Raw genomic sequence first — 22,487 nt, 5'->3', positions numbered from 1 at the left:
TTTGAAGTTACAGTATAGAAAGAGTAATGACAAATATGCAATTATCTACAATACAAAGGCAGCCCCTGGCTCTTGCCTTTTAGATCAGCTAAAGGCAAGTGGTTGTTAAGGGCAGAAACTGGGAGATTAGCTGGATTCATATCCCCCCTCTGACACGTGCCAGCAGGGAGACCTGTGTAAGCTACATTACCTCGTAAAGCCTCAGTTTTCTAACCTGTACATTGGGAACATCTCATAGGGTAGCTGTGGAGAGTCAATGAGCTAATGTATTTATAAACAAACACTTGGCACAGAGGTGGGCTCATTATAGGTATTCATAAATGTTAGTTATTATTATTATTAATGTTTCTCCCAATTGGGATAATTATGCTGGAAGGAAAATTTAAACTGTTTTTTGGAAATTGAGCTAAGTGTTTTTAAAAAATTAAAACAACTTTAAGGGTACCATTAGCAATACATATTCATTGCACACAAATAAGGATAAAAAAATAGATAAAGTAAAATAATAAAAAATACTCGCGGGGCACCTGTGTGGCTTAGTCGGCTGGGCATCTGACTCTCGATTTCGGCTCAGGTCATGATCTCACAGTTCATGGGTTTGAGCCCTGTGTCGGGTCTGTGCTGGCAGCACAGAGTCTGCTTGGGATTCTTTCTCTCTCTCTCTGTCCCTCTTCTCTTCGTTCTCTCTCTCTCTCTCTCTCAAAATAAATAAATGTTAAAAAAAGAAAAAGAAAAAAATGCATGTACTTAGCAGATAGATGGAACTTTGGTAGGCAGAGAAGACGAGAAAGCATTTTAGGCAGAGGAGCAAGACAGGGAGGCGAACCCGCTGAAGTGGCCCTTGGTTAGATGAGAAGAAGCAGAGAGTCCTTTTGGGGAATGGTCAGAGATAAAGTTGGGTCAAATATCGGAGGGCCTGAATTCTGGTCTTTGTACTGCAAGCTAATGGGAAGCCAATGACAATGGTTAGGCAAGAGGTACTTATTGAAGGAAATGTTCTAGGAACAGAAAATGCTTTTTTTAAAAAAAAAATATTTATTTTGAGAGAGAGAGAGAGAGAGAGAGCACACATGCATGAGTAGGGGAAGGACAGAGAAAGAGGGAGAGAGAGAATCCCAAGTAAGCTTCATGCTGTCAGCACAGGACTCTGGGGTTTGAACTCATGAACCATGAGATCATGACCTGAGCCAAAACCAAGAGTCAGATGCTTAACCAACTGAGCCACCCATGTGCCTCAGGAATAGAAAATGCTTTCAAGGGGCGCCTGGGTGGCTCAGTCGGTTGAGTGTCTGACCTCGGCTCAGGTCATGGTCTTGCAGTTTGTGAGTTGGAGCCCTGTGTCAGGCTCTGTGCTAACAAACAGCTCAGAGCCTGGAGCCTGCTTCAGATTCTCTCTCTCTCTCTCTCTCTCTCTCTCTCTTTCCCCCTCCCCTGCTCATGCTCTACCTCTCTTTGTCTCTCAAAAATAAATAAATGTTAAAAAAAATAAAAAAAAGAAAATGCTTTTAAAATGATAGACTTTTCTGCAAAAAGACTCCCCCAACCCCACCCCATACATGACAAATGGGCATAGACTCCAGAAAGCTCATTTTGCATATACCACCTTCCTCCTGTCAGTTACTGAGACCTCAAAGCAAAGATACAGCCTAATCTTGCAAATGCAGTGACCCTAATATCTTATAGGCCTGGCTGGATTTTCTTGAGGCAGTAGTTGTGGGTAAAACTTTGCTTGGTAACAGTTCTGCTGTCTCTCTGTAAATATAGAAGGAACACTTCTTTTTTTTTTTTTTTTTTTTTTTAATATATGAAATTTACTGTCAAATTGGTTTCCATACAACACCCAGTGCTCATCCCAAAAGGTGCCCTCCTCAATACCCATCACCCACCCTGCCCTCCCTCCCACCCCCCATCAACCCTCAGTTTGTTCTCAGTTTTTAACAGTCTCTTATGCTTTGGCTCTCTCCCACTCTAACCTCTTTTTTTTTTTTTTTTTTTTCCTAGAAGGAACAGTTCTGTATAAACTCAAGGGAGTATGCAGAATTCCAACCTCTATAAAGAAGCACTTCTGTTCTTCTGTTAAGGAGATACTTGAATTCATCAGAATTCCTCTTGGGAATGCACAATGTTTGCTTGTTTGGGATAAATACATTGATAAGACATTTGGGATAAGGAAGGAGACCCCCAAGGACAAAAGCGATCATCAATCTAACTTTTAAGAAGTGCGGATCCTGTTCCAAGTCTAGACAAATTAATTTGGAGTAAGAGATGAGACAGAACTGGAGTTGCTCGGTACAATAAAAGGGCAAGGAATTGAGAGCTGGGGGTGGTGCTGGGACAAGAGGAGCCAGGAAACTGGGACCTGTGTGGAAAGGGAGCAAGAGAAACTCCCAGAGCTTCCAAAGCAGAAGAAAGATCTTGAGAAGTGAAAGTGTTGTGTTGTTTGTTCTGGGGTGAGTGATGCCACCTTCCTTTTCCATCTTCTCCTGCAAAGTGTTAGCCGAGTCTGTGCTGCTCACTTAGTTTTAGCGTGTGTGTATTCTTTCTGGGGCAACTCAAACAGATGTCCAGGTTTGTACCAGTGAAGACGGATACCACTGAGACAGACTCCGGAACAAAAGGCAAAGGTGTAGGTGACGTTAGAAATGCAGGCATTGCTCTGCTGTGAATGCTTCATCTGCTTTCATTGCTGACAGTGTTTATTCGCTGAATGCGTGCGTGTGCGCACACACACATATTTATTTTTTTAAATCTTTTGTGAAATTTTGGAAACTCAGCAAAAGTAGTGTCAACTGAGTTGTTTCAGACCCACTGAGGATGAAGTTGCTTGCCATAAATAGCCTGAGTGGGTCATTCTTCAGGCCTAGTTCTGACCTGACATAAATTCTGAAAAACATCTTTACAAAGAAGTCTAAAAGCACACCGTTTCATTAATTCACCCTCAGTTTGTCAATGAGTCATTTCCCCCAAATCGGAACAAAGAACATCCCACATCAGAGTAAGGACAGGGCAACCTTTTGTGGGTAGTTTTGAAATACCTGAGAGCCAAGGCCACGACAGAGCATGTTTGTCTATGACAACTTACTTTGTCTCTCTTCTCATGATGTTGCCCATTAGCTAACGGCCATGCTTTCTTCCAGGGTCATCCTGATGTTATCTCCTCACTGCTGTGGAGTTTTCTCTGAATCTCTCCCAAGAGAAAATCATCATTCTCTTATCAGCATTTCCCTGGTGCTTAGTGCACATCTCTTGTAGCCCTTATCACATTGTTTCATGTTTATTTGCCCATGGTCACCCTCCCCTGCTAGGCACAGCTGTCCCCTTCTGTAACCCACCATGTGTCCCATGGAGAGGAAGCTGGGCTCTTCCTGTGGCTATTCTGTGAAGTTCTTTTCCAAAAGTCCACAACACAAGTGGAGTCCATTTTAAGGAGATGCCCTGTAGGCTCCTGGATAATGCAAAGACCGTGACATGCAGAAAATAATTTATTTAACTCCTTAGCAGGTCAGGACCCAGATTTCCTATAGTTCACTGCCTTGCTCCCAGGCCCTTCTGAGGCTAGGGTCAACTAAACTTCCTCTTATTCATGCTCACACCGGACATGCCTCAGGCCTCACTATTCCTCAGAGTCTGGGCCAAACTCACTATTAGACCTATGGGTGGTGGTAGCCCAGCTTTACCAGCAGATGAGCCATCTGTACAGTTGCACAAGGTCTCACCCTTAGAATCATTGTACAGGTAGTTTAATGCTCTGCTGTTGCCATCTTGAAGTTCTTTTTTGTTTTTTTTTTAATGCTTATTTAAATGTTTATTATTTTGAGAGAGAGAGAGAGAGAGAGAGAGATTGGGAGGTCGGGCAAATACGAGCAGGGGAGGGACAGAAAGAGAGGGAGACAGAGAATCCCAAGCAGGCTCCTCACTGTCAACACAGAGCCCGATGTGGGGCTCTTATCTCATGACCTGAGCCAAAATCATGACCTGGGGTGAAATCAAGAGTTGGATGTTTAACAACTGAGACGCCCAGATACCCTGTGCCATCTTGAAGTTCTTAATAATTACTGAACAAGGGGCTCCACATTTTCACTTTGGCTCTGAGCTATACAAATGATATAGTCAGTCTGGGGATACTCTTTCCTCACCTTTTTAAATTAAAAAAAATTTTTTTTAATGTTTATTTTTGACAGAGAGAGAGAGAGAGAGAGAGAGAGAGAGAGAGAGACAGAGCATGAGTGGGGGAGAGGCAGAGAGAGAGGGAGGTACAGAATTCGAAACAGGCTCCAGGCTCCCAGCTGTCAGCACAGAGCCTGACACAGGGTTTGAACTCACAGACAGCGAGATCATGACCTGAGCTGAAGTCAGATGCTCAACTGACTGAGCCACCCAGGCGCCCCTTTCCTCACCCTTTTTGAGGCTTCTTCCCAAAGTTCTTGTTTTCTGCTGTTGTGTTGATGTCTTCTCAAGCCAATCAACAATATAAATGATGAGTCCCATCAAGGGGAACCCTCACCCGTACCTAGAGGGCAAGGCTTGGCCCTATGGTCCCCATAAAATATCTTATAAAACATTAGTATTAGATATTTCTAAACCTAGTTATTTTAAGTGTTCAAGTGTTCCTAGAGTCCATTCTAATCAACAGTCATGCTGTTACAGATGCTAATGCTATTTGTGTCAGTTTTTTACTAAGTTATCTTCAAGGTTAGAAACACCTGAAAATTAAACTTAGGAAATGTAAGAAGGCCCTTAGGAAATGTAGAAGCCCTTGATTGTATTACTAGAGTGATTCAGAATTTTCATTCATTTAAATCCTGACTGTCTAGAATAGTGCTGGGAGGTACTTGATAGTTCTAAGCCCAGTGGTTTTCAAGCTGGGCCTGGTGGGGTTCTAAGAATTCTATGAGGAATACATATGGGGCCACTGTGGGGACAAGGTGGATGCCATATAGCTAAGGCTTAGTTTCTCCCATTTTGGCTTCAGAGTCACTCTGACTTTCTCTCTCTCTCTCTCTTTTTTTAGGTAGGCTTCACGCCCAGCACAGAGCCCAACTTGGAGCTTGAACTCAAGACCCTGAGATCAAGACCTGAGCTGAGATCAAGAGTCGAATGCTTAACTGCTGAGCCACCCAGGTGCCCCTGACTTTTTCTCTTTTATATTTGAGTTCTGCTGCTAAAAAGAAATCTTGAAAAGTACTGATCTAGTTCATCTCACTCCACTGTTGGGGGAAAGAAGAAGCCACCAGAATTTAGAGAGATTTAGTGGATTGCCCTAGCTAACCCAGTTTATTAAATGGCAGAGCTAGACCTCAAGTTTGACCTCTTGACTCCCAGTGATACTTTGGCATTTAATATTGTAGTTGTGTACAGACTGGTTAAATAATTTCACTGGAATGTGGTTTTATAGAAGCCAAAGGAACATGTTTGCTTGGCTTATATTTCCAGGAAAACCTGAATTCATTCCCGGAGGTGCCACCTCTCACCCCATCTGGACATCTCATAAATCTGTACAGTTGTTTGCAAGAGGACTTGGCAAGAGAGGGTGGAAGGTGGAGACCAACGGGATATCACTGCTGGAAAAATAAGTGCATGTTTCTGAGTAGATAGCCATGGAAGAAGAAATATGAGTGCCCAGTAAATTTATGGAAAACATGCTCAATTTCACTGGTAGTCAAAGGCATGTGAATTACAACAATCTGTTGTATAATGGATTGATGAAGATGAAAAATATTGAGAGCAGTTGGCTAGGAGGGGAAAAATAAGCCTCTTACACTCTGTTGGTGGGAGTTGAGGGGAATTTTGGAATACCTTTTGAGATTTTAAATCGACTTCTTTCTTGATCTGAGAATCTTGGAATTTGCCCTATAGTAGTGCTCAAAAAGTAGCACAAAGTTTATTTGTACAAGGATATTGACTATATTTGTAATGGTTTGGGACAGAGAGGGCAGAGGCATCCTTTTTCCAGGCTTCATATTTCCATTTGTGGAACATTTGTGTCTAACATTTGTGTCCTTTTGCCCCATCTCTTCACCCCTTAACCCTGGGGAGGAGAAGCTGCTCTTGTTTGTATGGTTGGGACAAAGAGCTGAGCACTTTCTGTTTGGCCCCTCTCTCCCTCTCTCCTTGATTGGATTCCCCTGCCTTCAGTGAAGGTGTACTCTTAACAGCTCTTGATTATGCGGTGACCTCTGGCCCTTTGGGGTAACCTGCAGTTTTAGGGTTTAAGTTAAATTCTGGTGGTGGTGGTGGGGATCTTACTAGCAAACTCATTTGTCTCCCACACTTAAGCCATGTTCTCTAGAATCTGCTTAAATCAGTAATGAAACTGATAGTTGATTTCTATATCTGAATCGTGTGTCTTTATCTTTTAATTACTCTGAAATCCAATAGGAAAATGAAGAGTATTATTGATAGTCCCTTCAAACTCAGTAATAGAAATTCTAAGCAACCATACTGTTCATTAAATAAATTGTGGTACTCCTAGTCAATAGAACACCATGCTGCCATTACAAGGAATGAGGTAATCTTAGATATAGACATAGAAAAATGTCTACAATATAACGCCAAGGGGGGGGGGGAGGCAACTTTTGTGAGAGCTTACATAGTTAAAGCTTATGTTTTTTTAAAAAAAGTTTGTATATGCCCTGGCAGAATGAGAAAATGCACACTGATCCATTGATAGTGTTTACTTCCAAGAACTGGTGTGGTGGGGAGTTTTTATTTCTAGAATATATTCTGTTTTGCTTGAATTTTTTTCCTTCCCCACAAAGAACAAGAGTTGCTTTTGTAAAAATAATAAAATCAATTTTATTACTCTAACAGAAAAAGTTGTGATTGCTTTGTTACTGGTGAGATTAGATGGTCTAGTTATTAGCGATTGTACTTAATTCTACAATCCCCCCCACCCTGGCTACAAAGATAAATGAGGGCTTTGGAGATGGGTTGAATTCATGGCTGTTAGGCTAGAAAATGATACTTGGCCATATTTACCCTGGGTACTATATTTTTTAATTTTTTTTGACATTTATTTATTTTTGAGAGACAGAGAGAGATAGAGCATGAGTGTGGAGGAGCAGAGAGAGAGGGAGACACAGAATCCGAAGCAGGCTCCAGGCTCTGAGCTGTCAGCACAGAACCTGACGTGGGGCTTGAATTCACAGACCATGAGATCATGACCTGAGCTGAAGTCAGAAGCTTAATAGACTGAGCCACCCAGGCAGCCCTACCCTGGGTACTATTTTTGAATTGATATATAATTTCTTAGTTTAATTCTCTGATCTCATAGGAGTCTTTATTGTTTGTCTTTTTTCCTTCTGATAATAAAAGCAATATAAACTGATTGTATAAAATTTGGAAAATATAGAAAAACACAAAGATGCAAAGGGATAAATGGCTTATGATCCCATCATCTAGAAGCAAATATTCATGCCATTTTGGTTTGTCCATTTCTAGTTTTCTTCTATGTATATTTGCACATAGCTGATATTACATTCTAAATTCAAATTTGTAACCTGCCATTCTTTGACTTAATGTTATATCACAAACTTTTTCAACATGTAAAAAACTTCATAAGCATCGTTTTGAAAAACTGTAATATTTTATTACATAGATGTAGTTAAGTTAGAATACCTTCTTTTTTTAAAATTTTTTTTTAACGTTTTATTTATTTTTGAGACAGGGAGAGACAGAGCATGAACAGGGGAGGGTCAGAGAGAGGGAGACACAGAATGTGAAACAGGCTCCTGGCTCCCAGCTGTCAGCACAGAGCCCGAAGCAGGGCTTGAACTCACAGACTGCAAGATCATGACCTGAGCCGAAGTCGGCCGCTCAACCGACTGAGCCACCCAGGCGCCCCTAGAATACCTTTTTTTTTTTTTAAGTTTATTTATTTTGAGAAAGAGACAGCATGAGTGGGGTAGGGGCAGAGAGAGAGAGAGAGAGAGAGAGAGAGAGAGAGAGAGAGAGAAATTCCAAGCAGGCTGTGTGCTGCCAGCATGGAGCCTGATATGGGGCTTGAACTGATGAAATGGTGAGATCATGACCTGAGCCGAAGCCAAGAGTCAGACACTTAACTAACTGAGACATCCAGGTGCCCTGAATACTTTTTAATTTTTATTTATTATTTTTTTAACGTTTATTTATTTTTGAGACAGAGAGAGACAGAGCATGAACGGGGGAGGGTCAGAGAGAGAGGGAGACACAGAATCTGAAACAGGCTCCAGGCTCTGAGCTGTCAGCACAGAGCCCGATGCGGGGCTCGAACTCACAGACTGCGAGATCATGACCTGAGCCGAAGTCGGACGCTTAACCAACTGAGTCACCCAGGGGCCCCCCTGAATACTTTTTTAAATGTTTATTTATTTATTTCGAGAGAGAGAGAGAGAAAGAGAGCACGAGTGGGAAAGGGGCAGAGAGAAAGGGAGACAGAGAATCCCAAGCAGGCTCCACCCTGTCAGTGCAGAACTGGATGTGGGGCTCGAACCCACAAACCCGAGCCAAAACCAAAAGTTGGATGCTTAACCGACTGAGCCACGCAGGCGCCCCATTTAGAATACTTTTGAAGTGTAGTCTGAAAGTAGATGGTTCCATAATTGATCAGGGTAATAGGTCAATATCTGTGATTCACTGGACCTTCCATTATAGTTTCATGATCGCTATAACAATTACAAACTTCATGTTTCTACACAGTTGAATCCTTAAGCAGAAAGCAAGGGGGCAGGTAGAAAAGGAAATTTTTTTTTTTTTAAGTGTACTCTCTTTGGAGGAGGAGGAAGAGAGGAAAACTTTGGCAAGTATTAAGAGCCATATAGGGGTACCTGGGTGGCTCAGTCGGTTCAGTGTCCAACTCTTGATTTCGGCTCAGATCATAATCTCACGGTTCGTGGGTTCAAGCTCTGTGTCAGGCTCTGTGCTGGCAGCATGGAGGCTGCTTGGGATTCTCTCTCCCTCTCTCTCTACCCCTCCCCTGCTTGCTCTCTCTCTCTCTCTCTCGCAAAAATAAATAAATAAACTTAAAAATAAAGAGCCCTATAAATATTTATACCTTTTGATTTAGTAATTCTATTTTGGGAATCTCTCCCAGGATGCTTTCTCTTACATCTCCTTCACCAGAAACTGGGTCTCATGCCTGTTCTTGGACTAATCATTGACATGATTTACCTCTGGGATGTACCACTTCCACTCAAATGAATTATTAAGGGAATTATCAAGGGAGGAAGAGGAGGAAGGTGGCTATTGAGTAGGTAACTAAACGAGTATTTCCTCCTTCTGTATTGGAAATAGCCTTGCATTAAAATATTTTGGTATTTTAGATAATTTTCTGTAGCACGTTTCACCTAAGTAGAATTACTAGATCAAAGGGCAAAAATATTTTTATGGTACTAGATTCCTATTATTTATAGGAATTTTAATATTTTTCTTTTTGTTGAATTCTAGATTGACAATTCAAACAGGATAGTGAGATACTAGATTTCCCTACAAACAAAACCAAAAACAAACACCACAAACTGAAACCCATACATTCTCAAGGTTCCTTCCGTAATTATTGAGTGAACTGAAATTGGACAAAATCATAATTATTCTTTCTTTTGTGGAGGAGAACAAACTCCGAGGTGAACATTATTGTTCACTGAGGAATACGGAGCGGACTGGGTCAGTCTGGCCCCGTTCTCATTCTGTCTAGATTAGATCATTTTATCACTTACTATTTCCACATGAACATAGGAGATATGGAAGCGAAGATGGAGTGCAACTTGGTTAATTTTCCTTTTTATTATTGATGAGCCAGAAGATGAAAAAAAGTATAAGAAGTTAAAACATAGTCACTAGAAGGAATTTCTAAATATCTCTGGTCTTGTTATCTTTTCGCTCTCCGTATTGGATGATTTTGTCAACTACTATGAGATTTTTTTCCCCTATAAAAGCATTAGTCACACTGGATTCTTATGGGAGAAAGACAGAAATATGGTTAAATACCCAGGAGAACTGTTGTGAGTGTTAAATAAAATCTGGATTCTAAAGAAAAGCAGAAGGATTTGTTGGCATGACTCTAATGGATTAAGGCTTTGCAAGAGGGTGTGCTAATTAAGTCCACTTCATTTTTCCATGTGTGCCTTTTCTCACCTACCCTGAAAAATTACAGTACCAATGGCACTTTAACAAAGACCTCTTCCTGCATTTCTGGAATTGACAGGACCCACTGATGAATTAGAGGTTCCACCCCCCTTGAGAATCGGTTGAGATTTCTCTCACATATTTCTTCAGTTTTATCTTAATCTTGTATAAAAGATAATCTTTAGAAATTCTTTCCTCAGTAGACTGCTCTATTTTCCCATAAAATACACTTGCAAATAAGTCTGCAGATTTCTCAACACAATGCCTGCAGCAACATCCATGATAAATCCTTTCTTGGCCCCAGCTTCCTGCAACCTTCTCCATCCCTCACAATGACACACACTTTCTCTCATTCATCTTTTATTACAATTCAATATTGTGCTTGAATATCATTAGCTTGTATGCAGCACCCCCTTCCCCCCTGCCACCTTTTTTTTTTTCTTTAAGGGACAAACTACTGCTGTTATGCACATTTCATCTGGAAATTGACTTTGGTGTTATAGGTTCTAATATATTTACACAACAGGTACAGAAAGGTATTGGAAAAAAGAAGAAATATTTTTAACATCGTAAACCTCTAGCAAAAATATGTGTGTAATAGAATCTGGTACTGTGGTATTACACACATTACAACTGTCACCGTGACTTAGAGCCTTAGTTTAGCTGAAAGAAAATCTATAACCCCAGAAATGCAACAATGTCTGAGTCACAGTTCAGGGTAATAAATGTTTTTCACAGAATACTGTAATCCATATTTCCAAAGCTGATGCAACAAAGGAATTTCTACTAGAAATCTTTCAATTTCATGGGTGGAGGCTCCAATGCAGAGAGAAACAGAGGAAGAGAAAAAAAAGTATTTAGAAAAAAATGATACACTTGAGTGACACCATAAACTGTTGGATGTTCAGAAACCTTAGCTATCTGGCTATCGAATTTGGTTGCTGCATATCCTCCTCTGATAAAAGGCCTGGGAAGGCAAACTTTATTTGAATAACTTCAAGAGTAGATCGTTTTTCTCTAGAAAGGACATGTTCCCATTAAGAGAGAGTTGTTTAGGGGCACCTGGGTGGCTCAGTCGGTTAAAAGGCTGACTTTGGCTCAGGTCATGATCTTCTGGTCTATGAGTTTGAGCCCCGCGGTGGGTTCTGTGCTGACACCTCCGAATCTGGAGGTTGGAGCCTGCTTCGGATTCTGTGTCTTCCTCTCTCTCTCTCTCTCTGCCCCTTCCCCTTGTCAAAAATAAATAAACATTAAAAAAAAATTAAAAAAAAAAAAGAGAGAGAGAGTTGTTTAATGACTATCACAAGAACCTGGGAAGAGGAATCCCAGACCTGGATCCTGAACTGCTTTCCTCAAACTGGGAAAAGGAAGGAATAATAAGGCCTTACCATTTACTGAGTTTGTACAGGTTTGGGTAGAGGGATTAATAGTCTGCAGAATATTCTTGAGTGCCTGTAATTGCCACTATGTTCTTCTGACTTAGCGGGCAGTGGTGACAGATAGGAAAAGCCTGGGATGGGAAACAGGCAGGCAAACAGAGGTCTGTGGGAACCACTGAAAAAAAGATGGTTGGTTTAATTTGGCCGGCTTTGTAATTGTGCTGGTTTCTGGCCAACTAGAACAGTCATTTTTGAAAAGAGAGCAGGACCTAAAATACTTTTTTTTTGTTCATTTGAGGGAACATGGTTAGATTATCTGCTCAAGTGCTGGAATTTGCTGTCACAATACAGGCCTGGCACTTCTCCACTTCTGTGTCACACTATTCCCTTCCCCTCTATGTGTGTTACACTCCTACTCGTTCCTCAAGACCCATTTAAATATCCCTCGAGAAATTCTTTCCTCCCATCGCTCAGCTCCCATAGCAGCTTATTTGTATCCATGTTTATTACTGATGACATTCTAAAGTTAGTTGCTCACATGGGCAGCAGATTGATTTGCTAAAGATCGATTCCCCAAAGGCATTTAGCCAAATTAAATTCACTGAAAGTCAAGTGAGGAAACCAATTTGCTTAAAGCAAATTTTCCTACAAGTGTGTGATTTATTCACTGTAAGCTCCTTGAAGGCAGAAACCTTATCTGATTCATGCCTGGTATCCTGCACAACTCAGCACATTGCTTGGGGGTATTGAAGGGGATAGTGGATGCTTAGTGCCTGTTAAAATTTCATTGAATATAATTATAATATGGATGAAATAATATTATTATTTTCTTGCTTTTCTTATGTTCACTTTTTGTGTCTTGGCCATAATGCCTACCTAGACTATATAGACCTTGAGAAGTTTTCCTGCCAAACTTGCCCTGCAAGTATATAGAGTTTGTGCAGATTTATGTGAGAAATTCAGCTCTTTATTGGATTTATAGCCTCTTGGCCCCCTAGTAGCTTGTGTTCTGCTTGTTTAACTTCTTTTAAGAAGTCATCTTTGCTTACGGTTATTTTCCTGTCCTTTTCATTTGGTTTCATTGTTGCTTTATTACATAGTTGGCTCATTGCCATTGGTTGTGAGAAATGGATTGGACATATTTTATGTTCTCTCTGAGAACTCACATCTCAGACATCAACGGTATACAAAATCCAGGGAAACTGAGGCAAACCATTGGGACCTCTGTGGATGAGGATAGTAATGTGAATGCGGCAGCACTGTCAGTTGCACACTATCAGATACTCCATGCCTTTCCTGCCAGTGGCCCCATTTTGCCAAGGTACTGGGTGGCCATATGCCCCAGGAATGGTGGGGCCCTTCCTAGCTCCAAGGAGAAAACAAGGATTAGTCCGAGTAAACTGTAGTAATTCCCATTTGCCAGTGAGTGGTTAGGAGTAGGCATCAAACCCAACACTGGCCAATGCGATATAAGGGGATGCCTGTGGGGGGACTTTGAAAGTTTTTGTTACTTAATAAAGGTCACAACTGGGAGAAGATTTCTTTCCTTCTTCAGATGTTACAGGTGAGGATTTGGTGCTTGGTACTATTTTTTTCTGACCGTAAGGAGGAAAGCCATGAGAAGCACTGAGAAGTGGAGCCCAGGTAGACCCATGATGTTTAGCCAGCACTGAACCAATGCTGTAGCTGCCTTACCTTAGACTTCTGTGTTTAAGCCTTGGTACCTGGGTTTTCTTCCTATTTTTAGCTAAAAACACCCTAAACAAGACACTAGGTGTTGTGCTTTAAGAAACAGTTGAATAGTCCTTGACAATTAGCATTTGGTAGGTGTTCCCTGAGTCCTCTAATCTCAGCCTGGCATGAAGCCCATATGATTTTAGAGTCAACAGGTTCTGTGATCTAACTCTGGTGCCACCATTTACTAGCTCTGTGACCTTGGGCAAGTTACTCAATTTCTCTGAGTCTCATTTTCATTCTCTGTGTCCCACATTGCTGGAAATTGGAGTCTCTTATCAGCCCTCACTATATCTCTGCCCTCCTAAGAGCCAGGCTGAGGATTTTGGGGAATTTTGCTTTTTAGCAAACTCTTTCTGATTAAGAACCTGCCATATACGAAGGACTTCCACTGGCCTTCAGGAAGTGGTATCAGTTCTCAGTTTGCATTCATGGCATTTATGTTGTGTAGAGTGGTCTCTTCTGTGTTAAACAAAGATAATGCAAATTGCTGATAGTATATAAAATACCTGAGGAGTGAGAAGGAGCAAGATTTTCAGAAGTCTTTTATGTAGGCTATAAAAATCTAAATGAACATCTTTCAGGTCAGCCCTGGAATAATTAGAAATGAAAAATTGGAAACTTTCATTTGAATCCCACAATAGATTATATAAGGGTCTAAGGTACATGTTTATTGTCCTTTTAGCTTTCTCCTCACCTGAAATATGGTACATAGAAAAAAAATTATCCTTAATTTTAGTCCTTGTGAATATTACACTGGGGTCTTAAATTTTGGATCTGAGGAATAAAATATACCTAAAATTAAAATTAAAGTCTAAGTTTCTGATATTTTGTATCCAATAATAATCACTTGAATGAAGAAATAGCCCATTCATTTATGGAAAATACTGTATTCAAAATAATAACAAATAATTAACATGTAAGCTCATCATGGTATACTTCATAAAGGCATTTAATACAGATTAATATTTATTTCTGATAACATTTATTAATAAACTAAGAGAATGGATGGAAACTTTCTTAATATGGTAGAAAAATAATCAATGTCAAACCAATAGATAAGATGATTCTTAACATAAAATACTAAAGGCATGCCCATTAAATCCAGGAACAAGGTAAGAATATCCAGTGTCATTATTATTATTTAATTTTGTATATTCTAGCCACTGCATTAAGACAAGAAGAATAAATAGGAGGTATAATTATTAGAAAGGGAAATAGAAAATTTCCATTATTTATTGACATTCTCTACTCTAAAAACCCAAGAGTATTAGCTAAAAAACTTTATAAAGGTGGCCACTAACAAGATGTTTTCCTTATGCTTGTAGTTACAAGCTTAACAAGAAATGTGTAGCACCCATATGATATAATGAAGAGGCTATTGTTTGATATTTAACTTCTAACGACTTTTAAGTCTTACCCTTCCTTCTTCCCTTTGTGTCATACAATTGGGCAAGCTGATAAAAGAAAGTGAGCTCTCCTATGGGCTCTGGCAGGAGATAGCAACCTGTCCTATGTGAGAGCAAATATACCAGACTCCTCACTACTCCAACCACAAAAAACCCAGAATAGTCTCCTTTCCTTGTTCTTTCAAGCAAATTTGGACCTGCTTGAGAGCCCTGCCCTGCCTTCCTCAGAGACCTCAAGTATGTGAGTAATAAACCTTTTTATATGCTTGGATGTGTGTTTGTGGTGTCATCAGTTTTGACACTGGAAACAAACTTTGGGTGGGGATCCTTTCTGCTTTTGCAGGGTGACCATAATAGATACATAGCAGACATGAAAAGGCCAAGATGAATAATAATGGCTAACATTTACTAATGCTTATTTTTTCTCATACTGTTTTCAGTGTATTGAATCATTTAATTCTTATAATAACCCTATGAGTAGGTGACATCATCACTTTATGTATGTATGTATGTTTAGAGAGAGACAAAGAGAAAGAGCATGTGAGTGGAAGAGAGGGGTAGAAGGAGAGGAAAGAGAGAGAGAGAGAGAGAGAGAGAGAGAGAGAGAGAAAATCTTGATCAGGCTCTAAGCTCAGTGTGGAGCCCAACACAGGGCTTGATTCCATGACCCTGAGATCATGACCTGAGCTGAAATCAAGTGTCAGATGTTCAACTGACTGGACCACCAAGGTGCCCTGTTACTTTCCTTTTATAGATGAGGAAATAGAGGCCAGAAGTTAGGTATTTTGCACTAGAATGCACAACTGATCAAAGGTAGGGTCAGGATATAAATCCAAAAGTGTGGTTACAGAGGCCTCTTTAGGTTACCCTATGGGAGATTATATGTTACTCTATCCCATCTCATATTTGGCTTAATATTTAAAATTTTTTTAAGTTTATTTATTTTTGACAGAGACAGAGTGTGAGCATGAACTGGGGAGGTGCAGAGAGAGAGAGGGAGACACAGAATCTGAAGCAGGATCCAGGCTCCAAGCTGTCAGCACAAAGCCTGATGCGGGGCTCAAACTCACGAACTGTGAGATCATGACCTGGGCTGAAGTCGGACGCTTAACCGACTGAGCCACCCAGGCGCCCTGCCCCCCTAAAAAAAATTTTTTTTTTAAGTTTATTTATTTTTGACAGAGACAGAGTGCGAGCATGAGCTGGGGAGGTGCAAAGAGAGAGAGGGAGACACAGAATTCAAAGTATGTTTGGCTTAATATTAAAAAAAATATATACATTTTTAAAGAGATTGAGGACGCACAAGTCGGGGAGAGGAGAGAGGGAGAGGGAGAGAGAGAGTCCTAAGCAGGCTCTATACCCAGCATGGAGCCTGACACAGAGCTCAATCTCATGACCATGAGATCATGACCTGTGCTGAAATCAAGAGTCAGACACTTAACTGGCTGAGCCACTAAGGCACCCCTGGCTTAATATTTTAAATGAAAAACCACCCTTATAAGTTTATCCTGTGGTGGCTACAATGTGCATTTCCTCTTGGTAGGTGGTTTGGCATTTTGCATTTAATTGTTTATTTGTGATATATGCTTAAAATCTGGTATACCAAACCAGACTTTCTGGAAGATGAAATGGAGGGAAAGAATATTTTAAGTTAACTCGCTCAAGTGTCACACACATTGCCTTTCTGATTTAATAATTGATGTTAATATACTGCTTCACAACTGAAAAAGCATGTTTCAGATATTGTTTAATAACCTCAACAGTTGTGGGAAAGTAAATATAGAGGTACAGATCACCTATTGTTCAGATGAGGAAGCTGAGAGCCAGAGAGGTTATGTAATTAACCCAGTATCACACACATGTTAAATGTGTGCAGCAAAACATAAATGTGGTCTTTGATATAACATTTTTCATGGTACTAGGTTGATTTCTGTATTCAAGGTGCTCCTAGAAAGTGCTCAGATGTGGAGAGTTCTGCATCCCCCTTTCAGATGTGAGAAATCCAAACTGTAGTTTCCTAGGAATCTGAATCTGATCTGTAGGTGCTCCTTTGGCTCCTGGAAAGCTCCAAGCTCCGATAGTAAGGTCTGGAAGTGGTTAAAGTCTCAGTAGTCTCTGCTTTATTGACCTGTTACTTAATTTTTTAAAGTTTCTATTTAAGGTTCAGTCAATATAAGTGTATGATTAGTTTCAGGTGTGCGATACAGTGATTCAACACTTCCATACATCACTCAGTGATGATCACAACAAATGCTCTCCTTAATCCCCATCATCTATTTACCCCCCCCTCCCCCCCTCCCCTCTGGTAACCATCAGTTTTTTCTGTATAGTTAAGAGTCTGCTTTTTGGTTTGCTTCTCTCTCTCTTTTTTTCCCTATGCTTGTTTGTTCTGTCTTTTAAATTCCACATAGGAATGAAATCATATGGTATTTGTCTTTCTCTGACTTATTTTGCTTAGCATAATATTCTCTAGCTCCATCCATTCATTGCAAAAGGCAATAAATTATTTTTTATGGATGAGTAATATTCCATTCTGTCTGTCTATCTATCTGTCTATCTCATATCTTCTTCACCCATTCATTAGTCAATAGACACTTGGCTATTGTAGATAATGCTGCTAGAAACATCGGGGTGCATGAATCCTTTTGGATAAGTATTTTTGTATTCTTTGGGTAAATACCTAGTAGTGCAATTGCTGGATCATAGTGTAGTTCTATTTTTAACTTTTATTTTTTTAAAGTAAGCCCTGCACCCAGCGTAGGGCTTGAGCTCCCGACCCTGAGATCAAGAGCTGCATGCTCTACCAGCTGAGTCAATCAGGCACTCCTATTTTTAACTTTTTGAGAAGCCTCCATGGTGTTTTCCAGAGTGGCTGCATCAGTTTGCATCCTCACTAACTATGCAAGAGTGTTTCCCTTTTTCCACATTCTCACCAACACCTATTATCTCTTGTGTTGTTGATTTTAGCTATTCTGACAGGTGTGAGGTGATATCTCTTTGTAGTTTTGATTTACATTTCCCTGATGATTGACCTGTTACTTTTAACCCTAGTGTGGCTGAACTGGGGGTTGCCTTGCTGGTTTCCAAAGTGCTTTTTCAAATTTATCTTCTCTTTCAATCTTTACAATGTGTCTGAGATACATAGAAGAAGTAGTAATATTCCCATTTTTTTTCATAAGGGAATAAAGCCTCAAAAAGGTTTTATGATTTGCCTAGAGACATGTGGATAGGTTCAGGGATAAGGCTAGTATCCATATGTCTTGACTCACAGTCTGTTTCCACTCCAGTAGCCAACTAACTTGTGAGTTGGGAAAGATGGAGGATGGATTGTGTGGGAGTCATGCCTCTAGCTGATGTTTTAACTGTTATGGTAGGTATATGTTCAATGAAACTCACTTGTTTCCAAGACAACAGGATTCAAATGAAAACCTCAATTGCTCGGGAGGAGGCAGATTCACTGTCATTTCTATCCCTTTGAAGAACTGCACATTTTGATGGGCAAAGTGCCAGAAATAATTAAGCCAAATAGCTCCACAGCACCCTGATGGAGTAAGAAAGCAGAAGAAAAGAAACATATTTATATGTGTATAGATGTGGGTGGTGTTTCTGCTGTGAGAGTCTTTCAACAGAAATCATGACAACCCAGGAAAATCCAGGGATCAATGCCGTATAGAAAAGAATGATAATCTGGAGATGAAAAAAAAAAAAAAAAAGGGAACACCTTGAGGAGGAGAGATGGGGATGTGGGAGGAGGAGGGAGGAGAGGGAGGAAGAGAGAGGCAAGGGGAGGAGCTGCCTGGCCCCTCAGCCCTTTCCCTGGTCCCCAGTGGAAGAAGCAGTGGATGTAATGATCAGATTTTAACTTGAATTCCCTATGGTGAGTCAAGTGGCTTTGAGTGTTCATTTTGTTTTTATTTGCTTTTCTTGTGAGGTATCCACTCTGGCTCTAATTTTCCATTTTTGCTGTGGAGATTAAGAGATTTTGAGCCGAGCATAGATGGAATGCATTCTTCTGTACTGGCTGCATGCCAGACTTTATTACAATAATAATAAAAAAAAAACCACTTAGTTTATTATGAGATCGAAAATTTGGTTTCTCAGGCACATGAGAGGGAGAATATTCTTTTGATTTCTTCCATTCAGGTCTTTAATTCATTCAACGTTTATTGAATGGCTCTTCTATAGAAGGTCCTGCCCTAAGAATTGGGGATTCAGAAATGAGTAGGGCATACCATTTACTGGATCATATATATATATATATATATATATATATATATATATATATATATATATATATATGTTTATTTAATATTGATTTTTTGGGAGAGTACAAGCAGGGGAGGGGCAGAGAGAGGGGGACAGAGGATCCAAAGCAGAGTCTGTGCTGAAAGGCTGACAGCAAAGAGACTGATGTGGGGCTCCCAAACCGTGAGATCATGACCTGAGCTGAAATTGGATGCTCAACTGACTGAGCCACCGAGGTGCTCCTGGATCATATTTAATGTACCTACTTGTGCAGTCTTCATAGCTAAATACAACTGACCTTTGAAAATGTGGGGAGGATGGGTGCCAATTCCCACCCAGTAGAAAATCCGTGTATAACTTTTGATTCCCCCAAAACTTAACTACAAATAGCCCATTGTTGACTGGATGCCTTACTGACAACATAAATATTTGATTAACACATATTTTGTATGTTATATGTATTATATACTGTATTCTTACAATAAAGTAAGCGGGAGAAAAAAATGTTATTAAGAAAATTGTAAGGAAGGGAGGATGCATTTACAGTGCTGTGCTGTACTTTTGAAAAAAAATCTGTGTATAGGTGGATCTGTGCATTTCAAACCTTTGCTGTTCGAGGCCAGCTATCATGAAAATACCATAACCCTATTGTGAGCTACAGGGGATTGTCCAGTGTGTGGCGTTTATGCAACATTTAGTCATGTAGTCAACATATAATTACTACCTCTTACTAAAAGCCAGACACTCTGCTACCTGTGGAAGTCTCAAAAAGTGAAAAAAAGCAACATGTATAACAATTAGTATCCCAAATTTATAAAGAACCCTGCAAATCAATGGAAAAAGAACAAATAACCAACAGACAAATGAGTAAATGATACAGACATGAGATTCACAAAAATGGAAAACATAAAAGACTAAAGAACATTAGATAAGATGTTCACCCTCATGAATCTAGGGGGGAAATGCAAATTAAAATCACCACAAGATACTACTTTATTTTTGCTTGCTAGTGAGGCAACAATGAAGTTTATTAATACCGTGTATTGTTGAGTTGTGGGACAGGGGTGCTTTCCTATACTTTTGGTGGGAATGGCAAGATGATCTCTGATTTTGGAGGGCAAGTTGACAGTATCTATGAAAACTGTTTGCAACAAAAACAATTGGAAACAACCTAAGCATCCCTGGAGTGGATAGTTAGGACATGGTATGTTCATATGGTGAAATATCAGATAGAAATTCAAAGGAACATGTTAGAGCTAGCCACACCAACATGGAATGGTTTCAAAAATATATTGTAGAGTGAAAAGAGCAAGTTGTAGGGTTATATGTACTCTATGATCATTTACGTGGGGGAAAGAAAAAAGGAAACCACACACACACACACACGAGTCAATACTACACAATTTCTATAGTGTAGGTAAATAGCCTGGTAAAGTTACATATCAGATAATAATAGTGGTTATCTCTTGGTTTTTGATGGGGAAAAGACTGAAGAGGTCCCAGGGGACTTCATCTATATTTATAATATTATGTATTTTAGGCAAATAGATCATATATAATTTATTTGTTAAAAATTAACTAGAAGAAAATAGGACAGAACACAATTCCTGGTTTTGAGGAATTTACCATAGGCAGAGCTGGGATTAGAACCCAGGTTTCCAATTTCCTGGTGCAATGATCTGTCTCTTGGATATATGATAAATTTAACCACCTGTGAAGAGTCTCACACTCTGACATGCTTTCTGCAAAGTGATAGCTTTTCCATTCGGTATAAAGGTTAGGGCATTTTATTTCTTTTTGTGTATGGGAGGGGGTGGATTTTTCATTATAATTTTTTATTAAAAATGAATAAATGCCAAGAATATTTATAATGTATATGTAAGATATACATAATAAAAATCCAGTGAACTCACTCGTTAACCTGCCACCCAGTTGAAGGAATAGAAAACATTTTTAAAACATTTTCATGCCTTTTTAAAACAGCAACTGGTGAGAACATTTGGACTGTCCCATCAGAGACAAAACCTGAAGGCTCGTGGTGTTCTTTCCCAGTCTACATCAGTACCATTTCCACAGTTTGCTAGCAGCCAAATAAATTAAACAAATGGCCCTATTTGGAAAATTGGAACCTTCTCTTCTTGTGCTAAATGGCTAAGCAGTGATATATCTGGGCTGCTCCTCGAGGGTGAGAAGTCACACAAAGGTCTGAGAGACGTCTCTGAAGGTAAATAGAGTGTCCAAGTGTATTTAGCTAACGATAATGCAAACCACAGAAAATATATAGCGTGGAGGAAGGAAAATGTGCATTTGCTGTCTGGGAAGTAATTGAACATTTATAGTTTGGGAATAGCTCCAGTTCAGAGCTGGCAGAAGGGAGATCCTTGTTTAAGTCAATGAAAAAATATCAATGTTCTTTGGAAACCAGGGGGGAATTAAGTAGTCCATTCTGAGGTTCCTCAAATCTTTATCTGAGAAGAGATTTAAGTAGGAACTAGTTAAGACTGAACCCAGAATACAGACAGACAGACAGACACACACACACACACACATACACACTCACACACTTGCATGTGGGAAGGAAGAGGGGAAGGAAGGGGAGGAGGATGGAGCGACAGAAAGAACAGAGGAAATAGGTGGAGTTTAAGGCCACAGTCTTGTCTTCCATGATATTGTAAGGTATTGGGGGCCACAAGCTTTTGCACATATGGTATGAAAGCCTCACAGTAACATGCTGCCTTTAAAAAATGACAGATGTTCATTCCAAACGAAAGTTAGAAAATTGCCTGGTAGGGTAAGAGATCAGAACTAAAAATGGATGATTAATGAGTCCACAGAAGCTCCCGGCAGCCATTTGGGCCCTGCCAGAAGTCCCAATTCCCTCTTTGCAGACAGTGCTGGGGAACTCTTTCCCTCACCACAGCCTGGAGACTGCGAAGTAGCATACAGGATGCAGTATTTAGGGCATACTTACACTAAAAAGTGATTTGTTATTTATCTGAAATTATAATTTAACTGGGTGTATTTTTTAGTTTCCAAATCTAAGAACCCTATGTTTATGAAATATACTTGCCCTTGTTCCTCCCCCCAGTTCCTTTTTAATTTTGATCAAGTCAAAGTTCTGCATTCCCCCAAAGACCCCGGACTGCTTCAGGTTGGCCTGTGTAAGGTTTCATTCTTTAGGACCCATAGTCTAATTCTAAGGACGGAAGAAATGTACTGCTCTCATTTCCACCTACCCCAAGACTTTTTCCCCCTTATGCTTGAAGACTATTCCACCATTTCAGAGAGTTTCTAGTGTTAGCCCAGAAGTTCTTTCACGCCAATGGAGAGATTGTGATGGATATCACTGTACAAGAATATTCAAGACTAAGAAAGAACTATACTCAAGTCTAAACCTTATAGAATCTGGAGAGGCATGGCGAGAAGAATCTGGTATCAGAAAGAGCACAATCTTACAATCACAAACACACCTGGAATTCAGAAGATGGGCAAAATGTTTGTTTTGTTCCCATTGGGCTATTCTCTTTTCCAATCGTAGTTAGCCTTGTAGAAAATCTAGAAGGTCCCTTCCACTTTGCTCTCCTTGCAGTTGAAATCAGGAAGACCTGTTACCTCTCCT

The 22,487-nt window shown here is 40.0% G+C and overlaps 1 long non-coding RNA gene across 2 annotated transcripts in view; it reads left to right on the top strand.

Annotated features, from left to right (window-relative positions):
• Positions 1-22,487, top strand: part of LOC109254309 (uncharacterized) — a 225,286-nt gene that overhangs the window by 50,142 nt on the left and 152,657 nt on the right. For both annotated transcript variants that reach the window (XR_008417176.1, XR_002074748.2), the window contains exon 2: positions 5,012-5,121. This is a non-coding gene — a long non-coding RNA (uncharacterized LOC109254309). The remainder of the gene's footprint in view (positions 1-5,011; positions 5,122-22,487) is intronic.

Source organism: Panthera pardus, unplaced genomic scaffold, assembly GCF_024362965.1.
Source record: "Panthera pardus isolate Hobbes unplaced genomic scaffold, ASM2436296v1 HiC_scaffold_24, whole genome shotgun sequence".
In the NCBI taxonomy this organism is placed as follows: Eukaryota; Metazoa; Chordata; class Mammalia; order Carnivora; family Felidae; genus Panthera; species Panthera pardus.
This window is presented reverse-complemented; position numbering and strand designations above follow the sequence as displayed.